This window comes from Canis aureus, chromosome 4, assembly GCF_053574225.1.
Source record: "Canis aureus isolate CA01 chromosome 4, VMU_Caureus_v.1.0, whole genome shotgun sequence".
Lineage (NCBI taxonomy): Eukaryota > Metazoa > Chordata > Mammalia > Carnivora > Canidae > Canis > Canis aureus.
Window position 1 is genome coordinate 77,981,496 of NC_135614.1, and position 24,291 is coordinate 78,005,786.

At 37.7% G+C, this 24,291-nt stretch overlaps 3 long non-coding RNA genes across 11 annotated transcripts in view; 2 read left to right on the forward strand and 1 right to left on the reverse strand.

Moving 5' to 3' along the window:
- LOC144313050 (uncharacterized) lies at positions 1 to 17,758 on the reverse strand. Its single transcript, XR_013378740.1, has 3 exons — positions 17,438 to 17,758; positions 16,948 to 17,048; positions 1 to 613 (listed from the first exon to the last, which is right to left on the reverse strand). It is a non-coding gene; the product is annotated as an uncharacterized LOC144313050 (long non-coding RNA).
- The window catches only part of LOC144313047 (uncharacterized), a 554,585-nt gene that overhangs the window by 19,094 nt on the left and 511,200 nt on the right, over positions 1 to 24,291 (forward strand). The window lies entirely within an intron of this gene.
- Positions 11,423 to 24,291, forward strand: part of LOC144313048 (uncharacterized) — a 27,046-nt gene continuing 14,177 nt past the window's right edge. The window contains exon 1 of the long non-coding RNA XR_013378737.1: positions 11,423 to 11,663. This is a non-coding gene — a long non-coding RNA (uncharacterized LOC144313048). The remainder of the gene's footprint in view (positions 11,664 to 24,291) is intronic.

Genomic DNA, 24,291 nt, shown 5'->3' on the forward strand with positions numbered 1-24,291 from the left:
TTTAGTATTATGGAAGGGGCATAACAGATATTTTTGTTCTTTTTTTTTTTTTCTTTACGATTTTATTTATTTAAGAGAGAGAGAGAGAGATGGGGAGAGTAAGCAAGCACAGCAGGGGCGGGGCAGCCAGAGAGGGAGAAGTAGGCTCCCCACTGAGAAGGAAGCCCAACATGGGGCTCCATCCCAGGACTGGGATCATGACCTGAGCCAGTGTCAGACACTTAACTGACTGAGCCACCCAGGTGCCCCAATATTTCTGTTCTATAACAAAAAAGATTCATTGCATGTGGAATTGTGTGTGATGATTTGACTCCCCCTGTAACCAAGGTCTTTAAAGGAAAAAACATTGAGAAGAAATGCAAATGACACGTGAGACAGAGACACTTGGTTGAATGGTCTGTGGAAACTGTCCAGTGTGGAATGATGCAGCTGCATTTCCCAGTTCCTTTGCCCTCAGAGGTGGGCCTCTGTGACTAGTTCTCAATAGTGAAGCATAAGAGAAGTGACTTCCAGACCTGTGTGATTGAGAAACAGATGGGTCATGGCCATAGTCTCTTTCAGTATCCACCGGGTGAATGAAGAGAACTCCTGGGATCTAGAAGAGGGCAGCATCCTAAGGGAGACAGAAGAAGTATGGGCACTGAGTGGCCATGTATAAAACTCCCCAACCAAGACCACCCTCACTAATTGTCCTGCAAAAAATAAACTTTTGTTGTGTTAGGCCACAGAAAAGTTGAGGTTTATCTATTACAGCAGCTAGCATTTACCTTGACAAATATGATATGAAAAATATATTCTAGTTATGAGACACTCCGCACAAATCATTTGTAGGATGGTCAACAGTAGGAGGAATAGAAATGAATATACATTTCTATTCCTAGAATATAGAAATGAATATTCTCTTCAGTTCTAGCACTTGGAAAATATTCTAAAATAATCCCCAAATCTCTAATTTCATTGATCATCTTTTTAAGTGAGTGTATCTGAAAGGTTTTAATGAACTTGTTGAAAGACTAAGAGCTTTGAAGGTCTTTTATTTAGAGGATTATAGTACAGTGGGTCATCCAAGTGTGTGCTTATCATTTATGTAATACCTCAAGCCCACGGTTCAAATGCACAGCATGGAAAGGTTTACCTTTGGCCATATATTAGCATTAATTGTTTGGATATTGTACAGCACAATATAATGTTATTATTATTATGAGATACTTCAGGTTATTTACATGTCATAAGAACTAGGGATGCCAATGCACTGGACATCAATACGTAATAGAGAAAAGGACTTAACATGCTCTAATATTCTAAATTTCACCGTTTTCAAGCATGGAGATTTCTCTCTCTCCCTTCTCTTCTCTCATATAATTCTATGGAGACTTGATAAGACTTCAAATTCCAAAATGTTCCATCTGCAATATGACATGATAGTAAATATTAAGAAGCATAATTCTTATTTTACTTACCTGCATTCAAATGTGTGATAGTTTTGAATACTTCTGGAGGTTTCGGATAAATTTTACTTTAGATACTACATCAGGAAAATTTTGATGTTGATCACAGATGGGACTATCATATTTATAACTCAATTGTAATTCAATCATTACTTTGGGGACAGAAAGTCCTCCAGGGAGAGTCACACGTTTACATGATGTATCCCAATGCTCAGCTGGGTATTTGTAACGCTGTTTCTATCAAGAGATGTGTAAAATCACAAACGACTGGTCAACTCCCTATTGGATGCAACTGAGAGGCCTTATGAATTCCATTTTCCACTTATTAAAATTTAATGCTCTAATATTAATAGAGGCTGTGAACTGGGGTTTTGCTAAGATTTTCAGATGAGAATCTGAAATTGGGCCAGGCTTAAGCTGGTACCCAGGATTTTGAAGTTGGATCCTTCTCTTTTTATTTCTAGTATGCACTTTTTTCCCTCTTAAACTTCACTGTTCCTTTTTCACTGTATCCCTCTTACATCCTCTCTTGGTGACCAGTCTTTATGTCGTGTGTGGTTCTGTTTTCTGTTATCTCAGAGGGAGACAGTTTATATCTTTGTCCGTAGCTTCCTATTCTATTCCTCTCTCATCATCACTTCTTGCCTGGATTACTGCAATAGCCCTCTGACCTGGTCTCTCCTCAAATTCAATCTTCTTTCTTTCTAGTTTGTTCTCCAGATCGTATCTAGTATAATGCTCTAGAATTGCACATCTCTTCATGGCTTTCCCTACTTATAACCTTTCAATTTTTTTGCCACTGTTCTCAGGATAAAGTCCAAAGTCCTTGCAATGTTACAGGGTTTGGATTTGAGGTCCGGCCTGCTAGTTATGACTACGTGACCTGACCTAGTTATATCTCAGTTTCATTACACAGTTAGTCCCCATTATTTGCAGTAGTTCTGTTCTGGCAAGTTGTTGTGAACACTGCATTAGTGAATACTGAACAATCACTCACAGGGAGAGTACAGGGTTAGGTTCCTGTGAGCCTCTGGTCATATATTTCCATCAATGGATCAATATATAACCTTGTTTTATGTTTATTTCTACTTAAAGACGGCTTGCTTAATACATATTATTGATTGATTAACATTGAACTCCTGGCCAGCAGCATTCTAACATGCCTAAATGAAGCTTACCTAACACATGTATTTTTCTCTGTATGGCACATCACAGCCTTCTAGCACTGGACACTAGACAGCAATTCAGCACTATTCCTGGAGGCCATTTAAAATAGTGAAATAACCAACATAGCACAATATGCAGAAAACAGGGCACTAAATAGACTTGAGAAGGATACTTATTTATAGAGCTGAAACATCACCTTGTTTGACTTCAGCTGGGAACGGGCTCCTGTCAGGTGACTCAAAATTTTCACTACTCCACTACTCCACACATGAATGACCACAAAAGTACGTAAGCATTGATTTAGGGGTTACAAATAAATTTTAGTGAGTAGGGAAATGTACAAATAAGGAATATGTGAATAATAGGATTAGCTGTGCATTAAAAAGAATATTCTATAGCAAACACTTAGTTTCTTGCCCTCCATACTCAGTTGGCTGATTTCTAATTTTGAAGGAGTTGTGTTCGCTGTTTCTTCTGTGGCCATGTGCTCAGGGAGGAGGCCCTAGACCCCTACTAATTCATAACCATCTGAACCAGTCACTTTACCAGTGAAAGGTATGGGGGGTGGGCATGTGACCCAGTGTAGCTAATGAGCTCTGAGGGACGGGGAAGGAGCAGTGAGCTGCAAAGCTTCTCAGAGAGATTTTCCTGCTGACAAAAGGACACAGACACCTCTTCTCCTTTTCTGTTGGAAGTTTTTGTGCCTTCCTGGAACAGCAGATAACAGGGATGGCCTCTAAAACTGTGAAGACAAAGTTGATATACTAAGTATAACCCAAAGAAAATTTCAACAAAATCTAGGTTTTGGAGGACATTGCTGAAAAACAGAATTAGCCAATGAAGCTTTCTTGATACCTGAGCTAATTAACTTTATGCCAGTTTGAGTAGGTTTTGTGTATTAATTATTTGAAACCTAAAACATCCTGGTAATGTGCTTTATCTTTCATAAGGCTGAGGTTAGGAATGAGTGGGATAAAAAATAAATAATATACATATATGTGTATATACACATGCCTTCTTTGTTATATTTCTATAGGTATGGAAGGAGAGTGTGAGTTAAAGACTAAACTATCCAATATTTTTTGTCAGTGTTTCAAATTAATAGTAAAATGAGCTGATTCAAAACCTTTTAAGGTATTTTATTTCAAGGTTTTTGCTTAGAATTACGATTCCCTTAGTTCTCTTTTCCCTCTTGGCCATTTGTAACTCAGCTGTTCACTTTTTTATTATATAAGGCATTGGTCAATACTTTATTTTTTATTTCTTTAAAGATTTTATTCTAAGTAATCTCTACACCTAATGTGGAGCTTGAACTCCTGAGATCAAGAGTCGCACACTCCATCGACTGAACCAGTCAGGCAACCCGGTTAACACTTTAAATTGCTGTATCATGATTATTATAAAATTGTCACAATATTACTAACAAATCCATCATGCTGTGAGTTAGAGAGGCCCCATATTGCAGGGGGCTTTCTGAATCTACCAAGTGAAGAGTAGCAAGTTTTCAGAAATTGAAATTTATGCATAAAAACATTGACAGACTTCATCCTCAGCCATTTTTTTTATTCATTCAACTAAGTATTTATTAAATCTACAGTTATCAGAGCATGGGCTGGGTTGCAAAGTGCTGTAGCAGATATACATTATGCGTCTAAGATATAAAATACTTGGCATGGCCTAGGCTGTAAAGTTTTGGAGACCACAGGGTGCTTTTCAACCATCGTTGTGTTGTCCATGCCACCAAATCTAGAAACTTTAATACAATAAGCCCTCAGTAAATACTTGTCCAGTAATGGTCAGTTGTTAGGTAGAACGTGTGTGCTTGCATCTGCTCTCTCTTTCTATCTTTCTCTCTCTCTCTCTCTCTTACACACACACACACACACTCACTCTTATGTAGAACTACTATTTGCCAAAAGAATGTATGAGCCTTTCCTCTACCCAATTTTTAAATAATATTGATTTCTCTGCGTTCTAGTATTTCCTCAAGCTAACACACTTCTCCATTAATTACACACCCCAAACCATCTAAGAAGTGTCATTTGTCCAGCTTCATAGAGTGGTCAGTTACTTCATGACACTGTCATATCTAGTGGTTCATAGGCGATAGCATTTGGTGACTTTATGATTTCACTTTCCCAAGAGGCCTGATGAAGCCACACCATTCAGCGAGGATTTGCAGTGCTGTCATCTCTTGTGAGTGTACACTGGGACCTTGAGCTAATGTTCTTTAACTTCCAAATGATTTCTCTGAGATATTTCTAGAATTCTGACAAGTAGTCTAATATGCAGTTATTTTTTTTCTTACAGATCATGCATTCAAGCGTCTAAAATAAAACCATTTTCCCTCTTCGATGTAGTATTTAGTTTTCTTTTAAACATTTAAGCCTAATATTTTCACTTTGCCATTTTCAAAGTGCATTGCAATCAGTATTGACACAGGAATTGTCATGTTATTCTCTGTAAACCATGTACAATAAAACTAAGAAAATTCTATTCAGACCTCCCTCAATCATAATGATCTTAACGTAAAATGTGAATTTATTTAAACTGTTTTAGGGTGCTATGTAAATGTTTTTACTATTAACTACTATGTCAAATCCTCATGACTGCTGAAAACCTCACTATAATAATAAATAGCCATTTTTAATGGAAAAGTGCATCTTTTAAAATATACACAGCTTAGATTTTAAAATGAAAGAATAAGTGGCCTTTTAGAGATTTGTAGGGGTAGTTGATTTATGTTATTTTGAATAAGCATGCAGTGGTGATGGCTGACTTTGCTGCCTCCTTTAGGATGCTCATGTTTCTCTGTGAGATGATGTGTTAGGGTACTCTAAGTTAAGTCGCAGTAAAAAAATCTAAAATCTCAGTGGACTAATACCACGGGAGTTTATTTCTCCCCTAGGCTATATGTTTATTTTGGATTGACAGAGGGAGGCACTGCTCAATGTGGTCACTCAGGAGTCAAACTAATGAAGGCTCCATCTGACCATCAGCTTCCCAGGGAAAAGAGAATGCAGCCTTAAAACTCCTCCAGAGAAGTGACACTTGTCCTTTGTACTTACCTCTCATTGTCCAAAGGAAGTCATATGACACAATAAACAGCCAGGTGGGCACGAAGGACAGCCCTCCCACAGAGTGGACAGAGAATTGTGAATAGCCCTAATTCATCTGTGAATAGCCTTAACTCATCATCATTGTTGATAACATTCACTGGAAATGCAATTGGAAAGAGGAGTTTGGGGCCATTTCCTGAATCTGTGTTTGCAAAGCAGACAAATGACTTTTATGTTTTTGTGGGTTGATATTTTTAATTGGGGGCATTGATGGGAAGACACTAAGAGAAATAAGCTTTAGGTGATGCAAGCTACTTTGCCCCATCTGTGTATTTCTTTGGGAAGTATAAATAATGCCTAACTGTGTGAGGGCAGTACATGAAGTACTGCATGAAAAACAGTGAGGTATCTGCGCACATCAAGTTCATCGTTTCCTTTACTTATATGCGTGAAGTTTAAAATAATCAAATGGTGATTTTTTTTGACATCAGCATCTACTGCTTTTATTATCTGTGATGGAATGATACAGTAAGATCCTTAACCTTGTTATAAGAAATGAGATAAAAAAAAAAAAAAGAAATGAGATAGAGCCCCCCTCTCTTAGGTGCTCTCTTGACTTCTTTTGAAGACACATATACTCTTTCACTTCTGAACTGAGTACCATAAAAAAATCCTAATGGCAAGTCAACAATCATATGTTAAGTGTGTTTAATGATCACTTGATGTACTTGTATTTTTCTATTGGTGTCAGTTTTCTGACAGACTTCAAAAATTTAGAAAAGGAAAAAGAAAAAAAAAAACCAGAAACTAAAACAATGTCATGGCTACAAGTAAGAGTGGTTTTGGGGAAGGAATTAGAATGACCCTGTGTGGTAGGTAGGTTTTATTGTCCTGAGTACACATCAAAAGGCTATTTTCAAAACTGGTTTAGAGAAATATCAGGCAAAATAAAATAATTTTAATTTAGTATGAATTAAAAAAAAAAAGAAACCCAAAACATGGGCATATGCTTTCTTGAACAGAGAAGCTTAGCATTAAATTGACCAATATGCCAATTGGAAAATAATGCCCTTAATGGAAGTATAATGACTAATGAGGTCAAGAAATGGATGTACTCTAATTATTTTCTTAATAAAGAACAGACCTTTATTCTCTAATTTCTTTTAATTTCAACAATAAAGATTTTTATACAGTAGACAAAGGGCACTAGGCTAGGCTTCTGTTTTATAAAATGTCATTTAAAAGTCTTAAAAAGTTTTTAATAAGACTGTCTCCTACGTGCTGCATTTGTTTTTCAGCAACTTTGAAGCTTCAGAGGTGTTCTCTTTTGTTAGTGAGTTAGCTCCCCTGTTGGTTTATCACCACTTTATTAAGGCTTGTTCCTGACAGGAGCAGACTTCCTCCTAGTTGCACAAAGCAGGACCTGCACATGTTTGGTCCAAGGAGATAATCACTGGGACCAACAAGCTTCTACAGAGATGTATCTCTGCTCACAGCAAGAGAGGAAATAGGAAATGACTAGGGGCCAGTCTTGCTAAGCTGGAAAAATGAATTAGACACACTCCCAAATGGAATCTAAAAGCATTATAGTCAGAAAAAGGAGAAAGGGTATGTAAAAGATTGCTTACCATTCCCACCTGGGAACTGAAAAAAACATTTATGGCTGTATAGTACCTCCTGACAGTGCCAGGTTTCTTTTCAGTGATGTTAACCAGAAAGGGGTGTCACCACCGAATAGATGTTTTCATTATTTTGGTGGATTCTGTCTTTAAAATTTTTAAAATAGTTTAAATTATGAGATAAGGCCAGTATACTGGAAATCAAAATTAGTGAGCTTCACTGAAACCAGCATTTCCCCCTTAAAAATTTGTGAAATAAAACTGTACCTATACCTCTGACCTCAGAGGCACTAGCCTTCTTAATATGTAGAGTAGTTTCATCTCACATGAGGTCTAGGAAAACAGAAATTACTACAATTGAGTTGCAAGCTTTATGTTCTTAAATCCTGTCATTATTTTGTCAAGTCATTGGAAGGGAAGCTGGAAAAGCAAATTTTATCTCCCAGAAAAAAGTAAATCTCCAACAATAGCTTCTGCGGGTCTTCATGTTACTCTAGTATGTTCGGTCATTTCATGTTTCTGTTTTCGTGGTAATGAATTAAGAGTTTGAAAGTCTGAAACTTAGTGCCAGGCACACATCCTCTCATTGGATGAACGCTTAGTTTGTGTTTATTTTTAATCATATTCGGTAAGGATATTTAGGAAATTACTTCCTTAGCCTGTTTGGGTATTTATTTTTATTGATTCTGAATACCAGAAATTCAAAAAACAGGATGAAATGCTTATTCTCAGGAAGGTGTAGAGTCTATAATCAAATAAAGTGTAGACTAAACAACAACACAACCAAGGAAAACAGAATATGAGATGACAGAGACACCCTCCCCGCCCCAACTCCAGCATCTCAGGATAAAGCAGTCATTAGTGTTTACATCAGTTGATTAGGGTATGTAAGTAGGAGAGTTTTATGGGCCATTTACTTCCTCTATCTTCATCTCTTCTCCTCCTTCTCTTGCCTTTTCTCCTCCTTCTCCATAATGATAATTGCTAGTAATTCATGCAGAAAAGAAAGTTGATAAACAAAACTTAAATGAATATTAATCACCTTAATAGAAAATAATATTTTTGGACACACTAGAGATACAGGCATCAAGGGAACATTCTCCTGGGGAGCACTCTCAATGACCTTGCTTTGGGAGGGGGGATGTAATTGGCACTGGTGTCATAGCTTTGTATTAGGCTTATATTTTATTCTCTGTACTTTTATTTTATTTTATTTTATTTGTTTTGTACTTATATTTTAGAAGGCAGGCTGACCACTGTACATTTGGTGTCTGAACATGAGTTCTAATAAGGTTTAGAGTTTAAAAAATCAGTTTCTCAGCAAAATTACCATTTTCATTATTGAACATTATTATTATTATTTTTTTACATCCTGTTTCTACCGCAGTCAGGCTTCCAAAGGAATGAATAAATCAGTGCTGTGTTGTAACACATACATTCTTTAGCTCCTATAATAGGTTTTTTTTTTTTGTCCTTAAAAGGTTTAAAAGTTTTTTGTTTCCACATCTTGGGTTGAAAAGTATTATCTAATCTTTACGCACGTCTTTGTTGACTCTCCTTAATTGAGTCAGTTTTAACACCTGAGATATGAGACATTTGTGTGGTCATGACTCTCAGGCAGTCGAATGTGTTCTTTCCCTTAGGTGATAACTCAGTGAGTGATGCGGGTTTCGACTCCAAATACAATGGTTGACAGCACAACATGTTTCAGCACCATTGCTCTTAAAAACCATTTTGGTCAAGGGTAGAACTTTTTAAAGATTAAAACAGATAATGTGGTATCAAAAGGCATTTTGCTGGTCAGCTAAAGTTCTTTGAGGATAGAATTATGCACCATAAACCTTATCCTCCTTTCCTGATGATTTTAAGATATGATTTTTACAGATGGATTAAATGTAGATTCCCTTTGTATTTGTAATACATATTCCAAATTACCACAGTAGATTTACTGTGCAATTTTTCTTGAACTCCAGGGATCTGAAGGCTGGCGTGGTCAAAGAGTGCTCTGATTATTAACATGCTTAATGTTGTAAGCCAGATGAAATAAGGAGGCTAGCAGAAAAGCCCAGCTTTCTTTGGAGACAGTGCACTGTATCTTGCTTTAATTTGCTCCTTGGAGTCTTTGCATGCTATTGGTGATATACGTAAGACAAGGTTACAAAAAGGTCTTTGTACTCTTTCTCCAAGGCAGGATTTCTGCTTTATACTGAATTCCATAAATTTGGACTTCGTTAAATGCTTAAGTAGTCTGAAATTCACGAAGATATTACAGTCTGTTTATACTAAAGGTTTATAATCTGCCATTTAAAACTCTTAGGGCCAGAAATGCTTAAGAATTCAAGTTGCCACCTGCCCCTCAATTTTGGAAAGGTAATATTGTTCATATGCATACTATGTAATACTTATAGCAAGATCTGGGGCAAAACCTCACGATCCAACAGATTAATATTTTCCCAGCAAAGTTTAACATCCACAGTAAGATAAAGAGACTATGAATAACCTATCTTCAGTTCAGGTCAGATCTTTTTCACCAAAATTTATGGATGACTCCATTTTTTCAGAGCGTTTTAGATTTTGGGATTTCAGATAAGAGATTCTAGGTCTGTATAATTTTGTTTTCTGCTACAACTTGGCAGACTTTGTGAAGCTTTTAACTATCAATAAAAGGAGGCATTGTAAAATTGTTTTATTTATTTTTTATTCTTTAGATTTTATTTATTTATTCATGAGAGGCAGAGAGGGAGAGAGAGGCAGAGACACAGGCAGAGGGAGAAGCAGGCTCCATGCAGGGAGCCTGATGTGGGACTCGATTCTGGGACCCTGGGATCACGCCCTGAGTCAAAGGCCCGACACTCAATCGCTGAGCCACCCAGGCATCCTGTAAATTGTTTTAAAACCTCAAATGCTTATAATATCTAACATATCTGGAAGCCTTTGGTATTCTAGTGTTGTTGATATAAAGACAGTGCAGTATTGCTGATAACTAATTTAAACCAGATCAATATTTGCTTCAGTTATAAAGATGAGATCAAATTATATTTTTAGATTTTACAAAATTTTCATTAGAAACATTGAATACTGCTATACACATAATCACATCCCTCCCCCAGCTCTCTTGATTCCATCCCCACTTCCCTACTTCAGGAATTTCCCTTCTATAGTTACTCTCTTTCCTTCTTGGATTGTTTTGGGTCATTTTGTTCTTGATCATTCATATCAACTTATGGGCTTGCTTTAGATTATTCTGCGTTAAAAAAAATCTGCGATGAGATTTAAAGTTGCAATTTCAGTTGAGGACCATAATGAAATAGATGCTGCATTCCGAAGCAGGTGCTAAATCATACGCAGAATCTAGAGGAGTTTTAGGGAAGTGGTTATGTGACCCTTGAATACTACACTCAAAATGTGAGTAAAAAAAGTCAGATATAAAAGCAGGGATTTGGAGAAGATTTCTTTGAAGAGCAGCCCATGTGAGATGAATCTTTCTCCTCCTTCTACTGTCCCTCATCTAAGATGTGTGAAAAGATATTCAGAGAGTTGGCTTGGAGAATATGATGATTTCTTAATGAACCTAGAGTGTGACCCCAAACTGAAAAAAAAGAAACAAAAAACAGGCAGAGATGGAATGGTTTAGAAAACCAAAGTGAAAAAACTTTGATGCTGCCTAAATTCTTTTTTTTTTTTTTTTTTTAAAGATTTAATTATTTGAAAGAGATTGCAGGGTCAGGGGGAGGAGCAGGAGCAGAGGGAGAGAGAAACTCAGGCAGATTCCCTGCTGAGCAGGAAGCCCAACGTGGGGCTCAATCTCAGGACTCTGAGATCACGACCCTGGGAACATGACCTGAGCCCAAATCAAGAGCCAGACGCTTAACCGACTGAGCCACTCAGGCACCCCAATGCTGCCCAAACTCCAAGTATAATCCCAGGGTCTATTTGGGCAAAGAATTCAGGAGAGTCTCTTGTGGGTTTGTTGGGGTCATAAGTGAGAAGAGGCTGCTCTGGAATCGCTGCAGATTTGACCTAATAGAATCATCTTTAGAGGATTGAAAAGGTTTCACCAGATAAGAAGCTGGAGATGGTGTGAGGTGAGATGAAGGAACTGCTAGAAATGGAGTATGTGTTCCTCTGATCTAGGGAAATACAGGTGAGAGGCCACAAGTATTGTGAGGTCACCCAGGAACCCATGAAAAAGTTCCACAGAGGAGACAACTTTAAATTTCCATTGAGCCAAAGAGCACAAAGCCAGCTGATAATAGCACTGGCATGTGGGCTCTTTCTTATGCTCCTCATCCGCCTTCCTTTCTGTCTCCTTCTTCCACCCTCCAACCCCAGAAAGGATGAGAAAGAACAGCCAGCCATGAGAGGGGGAGGTAAGAGAAAATAAACTCACTTAATTCTCTAATATTTCTTATATCACCCAAGGAATTTACAGGTTGTTATTTCTATGGACATGACTGGATTTAAGCTTAGATCTCTATCTACAAAATTTCCACAAAACTGTAATTTATAAATGTCTTTCCTTTGAATGAAATTGGAGGCTTTGACTCTTATATGGTATAGGACATTTTAACTACCAAGCTGACATCAAGTTTAGTGATTAAAGGTAGGAGTTGGGAATTACTAAGAATAATTAGAAAAGTCATGGGATTGCCTGAATTTTCATCCAGGGAAAGGAGAAGCAAGTAATCCCTGAGTAGATTTTAGGTAAAATCTATAAATAGGTAAAAAAATAATTTTGATCCTGTTTACCTCCTCTGAGTCTTTTTTGGATGAATTCAATGGTTTCAGATTTTCTCACTTCTCTGTTTCCTTCCAGTCGGTGCCCATTTTTTTTCTATTTTCTATAGAACAAAACTTTGCTTCCTTATTGAAGAAACATTTACCTAGACGCGCTGCTTTTCCTTCCACACCTCTCATTCATAATGCGGTTCCTTCAAAAAACTGTGGTCATTTCTGTCACTCCAGGGAAATATCACCAATGACTTACCTCTTGCTAAATCCAACATACACTTTTCCCTTTATTCTTTCTTACTGAACCTCTTAGCAGTGTTAGACCTAGCCGATTACCCTATCTTTTTGGAAATAGACTTGGTTTCTGTGACAGACATTAACCTTATTTCCTTTTTCTCCTTGCGACATCTTTTTTTCAGGCTCCTTATTGACTCCTCCACTCTCCACTTCTATGTTGATGTAGCCCATGGCTCGGCTACAGGTTCTATCTCTTCTCTGCACATCAGATGACTGCTTTAGGGCCATTGCTTTGTATCATTCATAGGCTGATGACATACAAGTTTATATTATCAAACCTGACCTTTCCCTTGAACTATGGACTGTATATTGTTATTATCTGGATGTCTAATGGATGCTCCAAATTTGTCCATCAGGCAGTTTTCCCTCAAATCTCTTCTCTCTGTCTTGCCCATCTTAGTAAACGGCACCACCATTTACTCATTGTCTTGGACCAGAAACTTAGGAGTTGTTACTGTCCCCTTTTCTTTTCCCACATCTAAGCCGCCACCATCATGCCTTACCAGTTTTATTTTCAGTATTCATTGTGAATAGAGAATCTACCTCTACTGCAACAGTCCAGGTGAGGGATTATATTTTTAGATTATTCTGATAGATGTATGAAAAATAGATGGTTGAGGACAAGAATGAAATATTCCCAGCGTACTCTTATAGGGGTCTGAACCTTACCTCAAACACTGATGCAAAGTACACTCCCCTTAGGTGACTGTGACCTAGATAGACTTGCCTCCTCTTGTTCTTGACACATGCCAAACTCTTTCCTAACTCGAGGCCTTTGTATTTGTTGGTCCTCCTGTCTAGACATTTTTTTGTTTATATATTAGTTTACTTGCTTATTTCTTTTTTCTTGCTCTTTTCAACTAGGGTGTAATATATGCTGTCTTTCCTGTTCAGCTCTATATTCCTAAAGCTATGGAAAACCAGTATGCAGTAATTGCATGTCAATATTTTTGAGTGAATGAAAGAATGTAAGTATTTAAGGCTTACAATATAACTAGGAAAAAAAAATCATGCTGTGATAGAAAGAGGCTGGGAGACCTGTGTCTACTCCTGAGTCCTGACTCAGCTACTCTGACGAACAGAATGAAAAAAACTTCTCCATGTATTTTTTCTTTACTCCTAAACATGCAGCTTCTTGTGTCCATTAACACAAATGACAGCCCACGGAAATAAAAATGTAGGACATGCATTTCCACATTGAGTTCAATACAGCAAAAAACACTTATAATTTTAAGCAAATGGTCTCTCTTCAGTAACAGTGCCCTTTTGATAAAATTTTACTCCACAGGAAATCCATTACAATAAATATCTGTTCCAGTATCTGTCCATTTAGCAATAATTCTCTTTATGCTTGATGCCTCTTCCCTGATGAACTGTCCTAGGGACCCTCCTCTGCTTCCCTCTGAGATTTCCAGAGTTTCAACTCTGCTTCTGAGTACTTGCTGTTGTCATGGTAGCTTGCTAATTTTGCTTATATTTTTTCCCCCATATTTTCCCACAACCTTTGAAAAGACCAAGCTAAAGATGTGCCAAAGGCTATTTCTGACTTAATGTTGTAGGCATGAAAATATTTCTTTTCTTAGCCTGTTGAAAAATGTTAAATGGTTGTCTCAGCGTCATTGATTGAGACTATTTGTTTATTCCCAGGGCTGAAAGTTAAGGCCATTCTATTTTGATAGAACTATTTATTTAAAACAAGCCTGAAATCAAAGCCATCTCATACAGTATGCAGGGAATGCTGTTTAACCCAAGTAATCCCAAAGTAAATAATTTATTGGATTACTCGGTGGGTTGAGAAATGAAGGTAGGATTTGGGTGTATTTGGTTTGCCTTTTTCGTTTTAATTACTCACTAAATAACTGCATGTGTTGTGTGAGTTTAGAAAAAAACAAAGTCTTCTTGGAAGAAGACGTTATCCCAGTGGTGACTTTGAGTGGTCCTGAGAAAGAACAGATCCCCTGGAGCAAGGGCAGCCCTGCTATCCATGGCAACATCTTGGCCACACTTGGATCTAATACCTAGCTTTGCCATCAACATCTGTGTGGCTGCAAGAAAACCATTTAACCTCTCGGTGCTCCAGTTTATAAAGCAAGAAAAAAAATCTCTCAGGTCTCTACTGGCTCTGAGATTGAGCCATTCTCTCTGAGACCAACCAAAATTTACAGGATTGAGGCAACTACATGGCAGTTTAGCCAGGGCTGAGAGACCATAATGTGGACTTTTGTGCAACTCATGACATGGATGGCTGACTCCCTTCCTTTTTTATATCAAGCATTTGCTTCATTTTAAGCTGAAAAAAAAAAGTCGTTTGTGTGTGTGTGTGTGTGTGTGTGTGTGTGTGTGTGCGTGTTTTCTTTTAAGGGGAACATGCTACAGATCTTGTACCAAAGTTGTTTTACTCTTGTGGATAAAAAAATACAATACAAATTCTTGTTCCTTATTCTTGCTTTTTCAATGAGTTTTTGGATCACTAATATTTTGTTGTCAATTAAAAGTACATCTCTCCAGGCCCAGATGTTCATGGACCCATGCTGGTTACACACCCTGCTTCTTTGGTGGTCAGGCTCCTGTTATTATGCCCTGAGAAACAAGGCTTGCTTATTTATTTATTTATTTATTTATTTATTTATTTATTTATTTATTTATTTAAGAATCCTGATCATTTGCTCTTTCTAATAAAAAGAAAGAAATAGCCTAACTAACAGAAAAGACTTAAGTAGACTATAAGAAGGAGCTTATTGACCCTGGGTAATAAAAAGCTGGCATGAAATGCTAGGAGTTGTAGATGGACCATCAGGAACCACCTGTTTGGGAGGATTTAAATATTTAATCAACTCAATGTAAAGACTTCAATTAGAGTGTCCAGGAGCACAGTTACTGGTCTACCAACTCCCAGCCTCCTTCAGTCTGGAAACCCTTGGAAATGTATGTGAAGCAGGTAGTTTAGGCCAAATTAAAGGCAATAGATTTATAGAGCTCGTTACACAAAAAGCACACGGTTAAAATATTGTCAGATGAGTTTAAATGAATTTATGGGTGAAGATGCATTACACATTAATAAAGGGAACCATGGACCTTTGAAAGAGATACCTGATCTAAGAAACGCTCCTGATTATGGCCTCAAATATTTTGAAATTGACAACATGCACAAAATGTACCTTGTTGCCACTCTCAGAGAGAGCACATCAGACTAACTGGCTCATTAATTTGACCTATTATGGCATTTCTTATGATCTTACATTCCTGTGACCTCCTTGAAGGCTCGTTTGGCCTTGAAGCACCACAAGGTGAAAAAAAAAATCTCAAAATTAATCGAGAAGTTACCCAGAGTGCTTTTACATAAGCTTAGCAAATTTTCAGCTTATCCTTGAAAGAATGGCTTCTCCCAGAATCTTTTTCCCTATGACAGTGGCAAAGGGGAAGAGAAGGGTTTGTGAAATTGCTGCCAGAGGCTGGGCTTCCTCCCTAATTCTTGTCTATCCTTGAGCCAGACACAGGAAACTGTTGAGTTCAAATATTTAGATAAACTCAGATGAAGGAACACAAATCTACTCATTCCTTAGGGTTTCAAGGTAAGGCTTGATTAACTGGACACAATGGGCAAATCAGGTGTTTTTCATTACTAGTCAGAAAATGAAAACTGACTCAGCCTAAAGTAAGGAAATCCACCTGAGGCAATGAAGGCAGTGCAAAATGTATGTTATTTCAAAATTTTATAATCTTAAAGGTGTGGTCTCTTGAATGTGTGTGATCTAATGAGAAAGTAATTAGTTACCTAGGAGTGTTTACTTTGACTTACGTCTCAGGTACAGAACATTTTACAGCCAAAATAAATAAATTGAAACAGTAGTAACGTTCACTGTGAGTAGACCTGTTTTGATGAAAAGCACCAGTATACAAACTGTTTTCTTAGAAGGTGGACACTTCCTCTTGAGGTGGTGGATTCTTTCACCTAGTCTTTATGTCTGAAAAATTAATACTTGTTCTGCAACTATAAACCCGCCTGTACATGACAGCAGCTCTGCCAACATTGTTTGAGTCATTAGAGGAGTCGGCCAGTTGTTCTCCTGTCCTTTCTGCGTGGCTGAATTTTCTTAATGACCAATTCATTGTGTGTCTTCAAGCATGACACCTGAAAAGCTGTGATCTCTTTAATGAAGGATCCATTAGTCTTTCAAGAATGTGAACATGTGAAGTTGAAAAACCTATTCAATAAGGTATCTCCTTGAAAGAACTCTAATCATGCTGTGAAGTACATTTACACAAAATATAACTTCTTCATGCATGTTTAACTGAGCAGAATGGTTTTTGGAGTCACATTAGCTGACCCTGCGAACACGGGCTCAGTTTCTCTAAATACTTTCCATTTTCATAAAATTGCTAAAATGCCACTCCTCTCTTCCATCTGCATCTATATATAGCAGAGCGTTCTATCTTAGAACATAGGCCATTGTACAGTCCTCTTTCTGCGTTCTTTGAACCTTGGCAGCACACTATCTCCAAGATTCCACGATCACAGACAGTCCCCCTGCTGTTGTGGGCAATGTACTGCTTTATACAAATCTTTCTGGTGCCATTGGAAGTGACTCCCAGGAGACAAAGCCCAAGAATGACCCTGAGTATTACCTTTTTGTATATCCACTTCCGCATTTCATCTTTGCAGTTCTAAACCTATTCAAAGGTCTTTCTGTTTGAGCTTCTAAAATTTAGCATATCCTCTGCTGAATCTAGACAGAAAAAGATGTAATTATAATACACGAACCATTCTTGCTCTGCACATTAACACAGTAATAGAAAATAGAAGTTTTTCAATACAAAAAATAGGTTTTTGCTCTTATTTCACATATTTAAAAATAATGCAATATATCAGGAATTAATTTTAAGGTAGTCAAGTGTGATTCATCACCATTAAGTCACTTTTACCAAGGAAAATAACTCGATATACTTTCTATATCATAGGAGAAGAAATAAAGTATATTTCATTTTAACACAGAAATACAATTTTGTCCTGCAGTATAATTGGATTAGTGATATAGGAAGGTATCTCCTAATAGGGTTTTATTATATTTTTCCCTAAAGTTGCATAGTAAGTATCAGCTTCCACAAAGGCACTTACCTGCAAAATCATCTGAATAGTTCCTTCTCTGAGTATAGCCCGTAGTTTCCCTTGAATATGTTCACTTGGGAGATTTCTCGTCTACTATTAACTTTTACGGAATATTTGGATATTGATTATTTGAAAAGAATTGGAGTTAATAAAGAATTCGGTAAGCAAAGACATGGTCTATTAACCAATTTCTCCTAGTCAGGAGAGGTTGAAGCTAATGGTTTTGATTACATGTCAGGTGAAAGTACTACAAATGCTCCTAGAGCGAGGGTCTTGCATGAGCTGATCACCTTGGATGCAGACATGTCTGGGCACGTCTGCAACCCTGCAGAGTCCTGCCCACTCACTGCATGAGGTACAGAGGAAGTTTCCTGGGAGAGAATGCCTTCTGAGGTCAGAAGAAGGGAAGCAGTCAAGCTTAACTCAATAACAAAGACTTAATCTTCAGAAGGAAGCAGGGAGTTTGAATTCAGCATGGAGTCTTGTTTGCAGCTGATGTGTTTTCCAGTCTAGACCCCCGTGGACTCCTTCCTGTGGGTTGTGAGTCCTGTGAGGTGCATGTGTGAGGAACCTGGGTGGGCCTGTGAGGAAGGATGATTTTGATTAAAACCTGAAAGAATTGAATGACTAGGGATTCCCTCAGACACTGTTTTGGTACCAACACTAATAGATGTAATACAGAAGTAGGAAGAGGAATATCCACCTGCTTTGCAAAACAAACACAAAAACAAAACCCCAAAAAACAAAAACCCTAACCAAAAACAAACAAGTCCTCAAACCAAAAACGTTGCTCTTTTGAGGTACTGCCAAAGGATCCATTCATCGGTAGTGTGCGAAATTGTGTGGCCAAGTGGGAAGTGATGTAGCGCAGCAGAAATGCAGAAGTGTGGTACAGGATTTAGGGGAAGAGGCCACTGGGAGTGGTGTGCGAGATGGGGAAGAAGATAAAGTGAATCAATGAGGCCACTTGTGATGAATTTTTGTGATGACAAACAGCGTGCTTTCTTACTCTCTTCCATTTTTACATTATTAAAATGGATTAGTACTGTTTGCTCACTTTCATATAGAATGGGTGGTGAAACTCTTAAACAACGTTTATTTACTTAAAATTTAAAAACAATTGTCTTAAGGACTTGCCTAGTTATAAAAAATCTTTTTTTGTTACATTTGAAATGTTAGGAAAAATACTCTTCACCCTCCACGTGGCATGAAGTTCTCCTCTAAACTGGAGAGCTGAGGAGATATAAAGTTGGCTACACTCCTCACTCTTCTGAGCCCCCCCAAAAGTTAGTCCAAAAACATCTAATTCAGGGTTTCTCAACCTTGGCATTATTGACACTGTAGACTGGAAAATTCTGTTGTGGGGGACTGTCCTGTGTGCTGTACTATGTTAGGAGCTTCCTTGACTCTACGCACTAGATGCCTGTAGCACACTTTCCCTCCCCTTGAGTGGATACAATCAAAAGTGTCTCTCAGCATTGCCAGGGCAGGGGAGGCAAAATTGGCCCACATTGAGTGTCATTGATCTAAGGTCACACAGTGTACTAATTTGAAATAAAAGAACTCTGATAAAATAATGTTGGTAGAATTGACCATAAACTTATTAAAGTAATACTTGCATTCCTGTGCATTCCTTCCTTAATTTTTGACACACTTGTTTCTTGATATGTAAGTATGATAGATGCTTAAAACTAAAAACAATAACAGCTGCCATTTCCTGAGGACTTCCTGAGTGCCAGATACTGTGCTAAGCGGTTTATCAACATCAAATTCTCTTTGTACTTGGGCACAGCCTTTGGAGGGTTACTTTATGAGTCAGTTGGGGTCCTTGCAGGAAAAGGCTCACTCTAATCAGGTAACCCGATGAGACTTTAACGAAGCTCAGATGTACATTTGAGGGTGGCAACATCAACAAGGAAGGAGGAAAATCCCCTGTGTAAGTAAGAACTGGTGGATCTTATGCTAGGTCTGAGGGGGCCAGAGGAGGGGGTGTTTACAGAACCCAGAAAAGAATGGCTGTAGTTTGAGATGGTTGCAGACAGCAGCACAGAGTGGGTATAGCCAATTCAACAGCTGCCAGGCAGGAAGGCATCTGGGGGAGGTAATATGTTAAAGCACATCCCACCTTCCACCCTTTGACCCCTCACTGATGACTCCCAGATCCAACAGGAAGCGAAGGAGCCTGTTACTGTTGCATCCATAGCGGTCATCTCCTGGGGCTCAGAGCTGGGGAAGGGTTAGAGAATGAATCTGGAGGGGCAGAGGGCAAAATTCTGGTTTGCTCTAACCTTAATAAACCTTTATATAATTAGGATATTTTATTAAGTGATCTTGAGCATTTACACAGACCATGACAATAACTACTAGTAATAATGTGTTAAAAGATAAACTGAGGCATATTAGGATTTTTTTGACTTTGAGTATCCATTTGAATGGGGCAGTGTCAAACCAGAAATGGTAAGGTGCACGTGACCAGCAGGAGCCAGGGTAAAAGTATGGAAGCAAAGAAAGGAAATTATTGATTGGCTATAGCTTAAAGCCTAGTTGGCTGTTTGTGACTGATTGTCCTTAGCGTTTTGATTTTGTAAACTTGAAGTATTTATAGGCTTGGATTTTGGTTTGCTTGCATAAGCCCTCGTGGCATTAGAATCATCTCAGTCTAGTGGCCTCCCTATTTAGTTAACTTAAAAGGATTGTAGTAGGTGTGGGGAAATTTCTTTTGTGAAGGGCCAGAGAGCAATATTTCAGCCAGTATGGGCCATATCATCTCTACTGCAACTATTCAACTCTGGCTATAGAGCAAATGAATAAATGAGTTGGCCATATTCCCATAAAATGATTATTTTTTGGTTCAAAGGGCTGCAGTTTGCCAGCTTCTCTGCTATAGGAAAACAAAGACTACATACCGTGCATACTAAATGATGTCAAGTTATTGATCCCCCTTAACTCCAAAAGCTAATAGAAAACAAATGAAAAATATAGCACATTTCATATATATATATATATATATATATATATATATATATATATATACACAATTACCCTATCTAGGCTTAGAACATTAAAATCATCTTGCAATAGGATTTGTGAATTTTATTTTTTGTCATTTCAACACTATTGTTGTAAAAACAGGCTGAATGAAGTGAATGACTTTGTATTTAACATCCTCTAAAGCCCAATGCAGTGTTTACTTAAAAGTGAGAAAACCAAGCAGAATGAACAGAATTGTGTTTATGAAGTCAGTAAATATGTGGAAAGAAATAAACATGTGTGAATAATAGTATATGGAAAAAAATAAAAAATTATAATGTTTACCTAAATAATTCTTATTAAATGGAACCAACTAAAAAAGGTCAGGCCATTGAAACTCTTATGCTGATGCCGTATGAGGGATTATTGAGCTTGTTGTGCCACAGAGGTCATACTTTATAAGGGGACTAACAGCATATAAAGATCCTAGAGAGAAATCCATAATCCTAATTACAGAAAGGTACCCTTGACCCTCTTTTCCTCCCTTCCTTCCTTCCTTCCTTCCTTCCTTCCTTCCTTCCTTCCTTCCTTCCTTCCTTCCTTCCTTCCCTCCTTCCTTCCTTCCTTCCTCATATATAGATTGAAATTGGCTTGATTAACCCCAACCCATATATCACTAAATTGTAACATCTTTCTGAGGTGTCTGGGGATTCTGAGGGAGGGCTTATGTTTCTCTAGTCGTCTCTGCCTTCAACTGTAGCTGTCAATTTTATAAGTCATTTCACCATTCCTAGGGTGCTGCCTTGGTGTTCTGACTATGACAAGGTTCCCTTTTCTTGATTCCTCAACCCTTCTCCCCTCTTAACAAGGTCACATGTGTTGTGTCTTATATTGATGATTTGAACAGATGTAGGAGGCGTAGTAACACAAACAACTTGTGATTGAGACACAATTCTTATATTCTGTAAAATCCTTCTTTGTAGTCTCTAGTCTCCAAGATGTTTGCTTCTCACCCAATCTCTCTTTTCTCCTGGCCCTAGAAACACCTCCTCCACCTCCCATCCCCAAACCTCTTCCATTTTATTAAGGGGAACATTCTGGGTTGCCAAACTTCCACATGAATATGGAAAACTTGCCCATATCCTGTGGTTGGTGGTAGATCATCTGCTTTGACTCTTACGCATTTCACCTCCTTTACTACCTGTAAAGGAAAAGAAGGAATCAGGTGAGTTGTTTTTCCCTGGCATGAATTAACCTACCCTAGCGGGCAGAAGCAAAGGGTCTTGTTTAGTTAAAAAAAAAAAAAAGAAAAAGAAAAAGAAAGTCTAAATTTCCGTTGTGCATTGTAAACTCTAGCACTTAAGAAATTGAGATTTTATCCATTAATTTTTGTTTTATTTTATTTTATTATTTTTCTGGCTGCTACTAGTCAAGTACACAAAGATGATAAGGTCCTACTGACCACAAAATGGGAGAGGATGGCCATAGGTTAGCTAGGAAACCCTTTTCCAAAATTTTTCTTTGGGGTTATGTTCTTGGCAAGATACAATTAAAAATTTTGGATTTATTTTTGAAAATACTCATTCAGGCTTTTAAAAAATAGTATTTTATTTATAGGACTTTCCCCTTTGCTTCTCCCTCTTCTTTTGTCACCTCCTCAAGTTGAAAGTGGTCAATTAGTGTACTTAATTGGATAATTTAGGTCTCAAATCCCCTTTATTTTAAATGATACATATAAGATCATTTATGTCCTATTTAATTTTACCTTCAGAAGATCCAATCATAAAGAACAGGTATAGAAAGTTTTTTTCTAAGAATAATTACATAGCTAGAAAGCTGAAACTAGCTTGTTTAATTCCTGAGATACTGATTGAGATGATCACAGAGTAATTGAGAAGAACCAGAGGTTGGCTCTTGGTAATACAGGAAACCTTTTTCTTTTTTTTTTTTTTTTTTTTTAACAGTTTTGTTATTATTCCTAGGAACAAGCCAAGAGCAATGAATCAGGCTGAAGATGGCAAGAAATACATAGCTATGTCAATGGTATTAGACCTGAAAGTATTTATACAATTTGATCAAGTGAGTTCTGAAAAAAAAAAAAAAAAAAAAAAAACCAACATAGAATATTTTGCCTTTTAGAAAAGCTTATTTTAAGGAAATTATGTACTTCATGGCCTAAGGAATCTTAACTACAATCCTTTTGGAATAAAACTCTACATTACTACAATGTTGATGTTATGGAAACCTGTAGAGGAGAAAGTCTGATTAAAATTAATTCCTGTTCCTATGAAGGTAAAAGGCAGCCAGCCAAAGTAAGGGCAAAATGAAGTATATGCCTTAAGGAAGAACAGTTTTAGACTATAAAATTGTGAGTCTAGAAGAGGAGGGAATTGGGATGATTTATTTAACTCAGTAATGAAACCTAAACGTAATCTAAGTAATGGTTTCTAAAGTAACCTAAGGTGCAAAACCCTCCAACTGTGAAAATTTAACTCTGAATGTATTTTAATTCATAATAAGAAGGTATATCTTCACATATTGACTAACAAAAGAAGTTCACAAACAGAGATTTCCAGAATATAAATCCATAGAGAGAAATGGATGGCAGATACATATTCCAAGGCACTTCTAAAATTAGATTATTATTTGAATGCTTCAAATTTTGTGATTAGCATAGAATTGGAAATCTCCAATAAAACTCTTAGCAGGGATAAAGGCAAAGATTCTTTCTTTGTAAAATTCAATTCAAATCCTCAAATATTTTTGAGGGCCAGATGATCTCTGGGGGCCTTTCACAGTAACATTCTGAATCGTAGGAGCAATAGATTGATTTGCTACTTGGTTGAAGGAAGGTTTGACCAGAGCATTGGATACATTTTTTGATTTCTTGCTGTCTCTTTCCTTCCCCCGCACCCCAATTTTTCTCATTCAGCTCTCCTGCTTTCTTTATGACATTTTACTCTTATTCTATTGTAGTGAAAGTGTTCCTCATGAGACTAAGTCTCTTTCATGAAAGAGTCTTATCCTGAGTCATAGCATGTATGATGCCCTGTTTTAACAGGGATCCCAAGGACAGTGGTGGCTTTTGAGGCTTTCACTGTGAAGACAGTGCCTGGATTTCAATTATTCATTATCTTTAAAATATACACAGGAGTGAGAGGGGATATCTCCTGTACCCCTGTGTTTGTTTTCTGCTTTATTCTTAATGCATTTACATGAAGACATGCTGCACACATCACTTTTTATGTGGCATCATTTTACCTTCACCTTCAGACCAGCTGTATCATCCATTATCACCAAGTAATAAAGCTATCACCACTGTCACCCTAGTCTAAACTAATGTCATCTCTCTCCTGGCTACCAAAGTAGCTTTCCGATTGGTCTCCCTGCTTCCACTCATTTCTCTGCAGTTCGCTATCCACATGTCATTCAGAGTGGTCTGTTGAAAGCATGAGTTAGATTTGCCCAAAACACAGCAAAGGCTTTCCATAATATTTAAAGTAAAATTCAAACATGATTTTGCCCCTGCGTCATCCTTAAACTTATCTTACCCTGCTCCCCCTCTGGTCTACTGTACCCCAGGATCACTAGCTTTCTTTAGGTTCTTCCTGCAGGTTTGTTCCTTGGTGGACAGTGTTCTTTCCTCATTCCAGACGGCTAGTTGGAGCCACTCGGCTATTGGTCACAATGTGTCATTTGGAGATAGGCCCTCTCAACCAATTCACTGGAAGTAGCCACACAATACCATCATAACACCTCTTCTGATTCTTCACATACACTTACCACTATCCGATGCTCATTGCTTTTATTATTGGGGTTTGATCACCTTCAACCAATAAAACACAAGTCTTTGTGACTGAGAACCATACCTGTTTCCTCAGAGCCTAGAATAG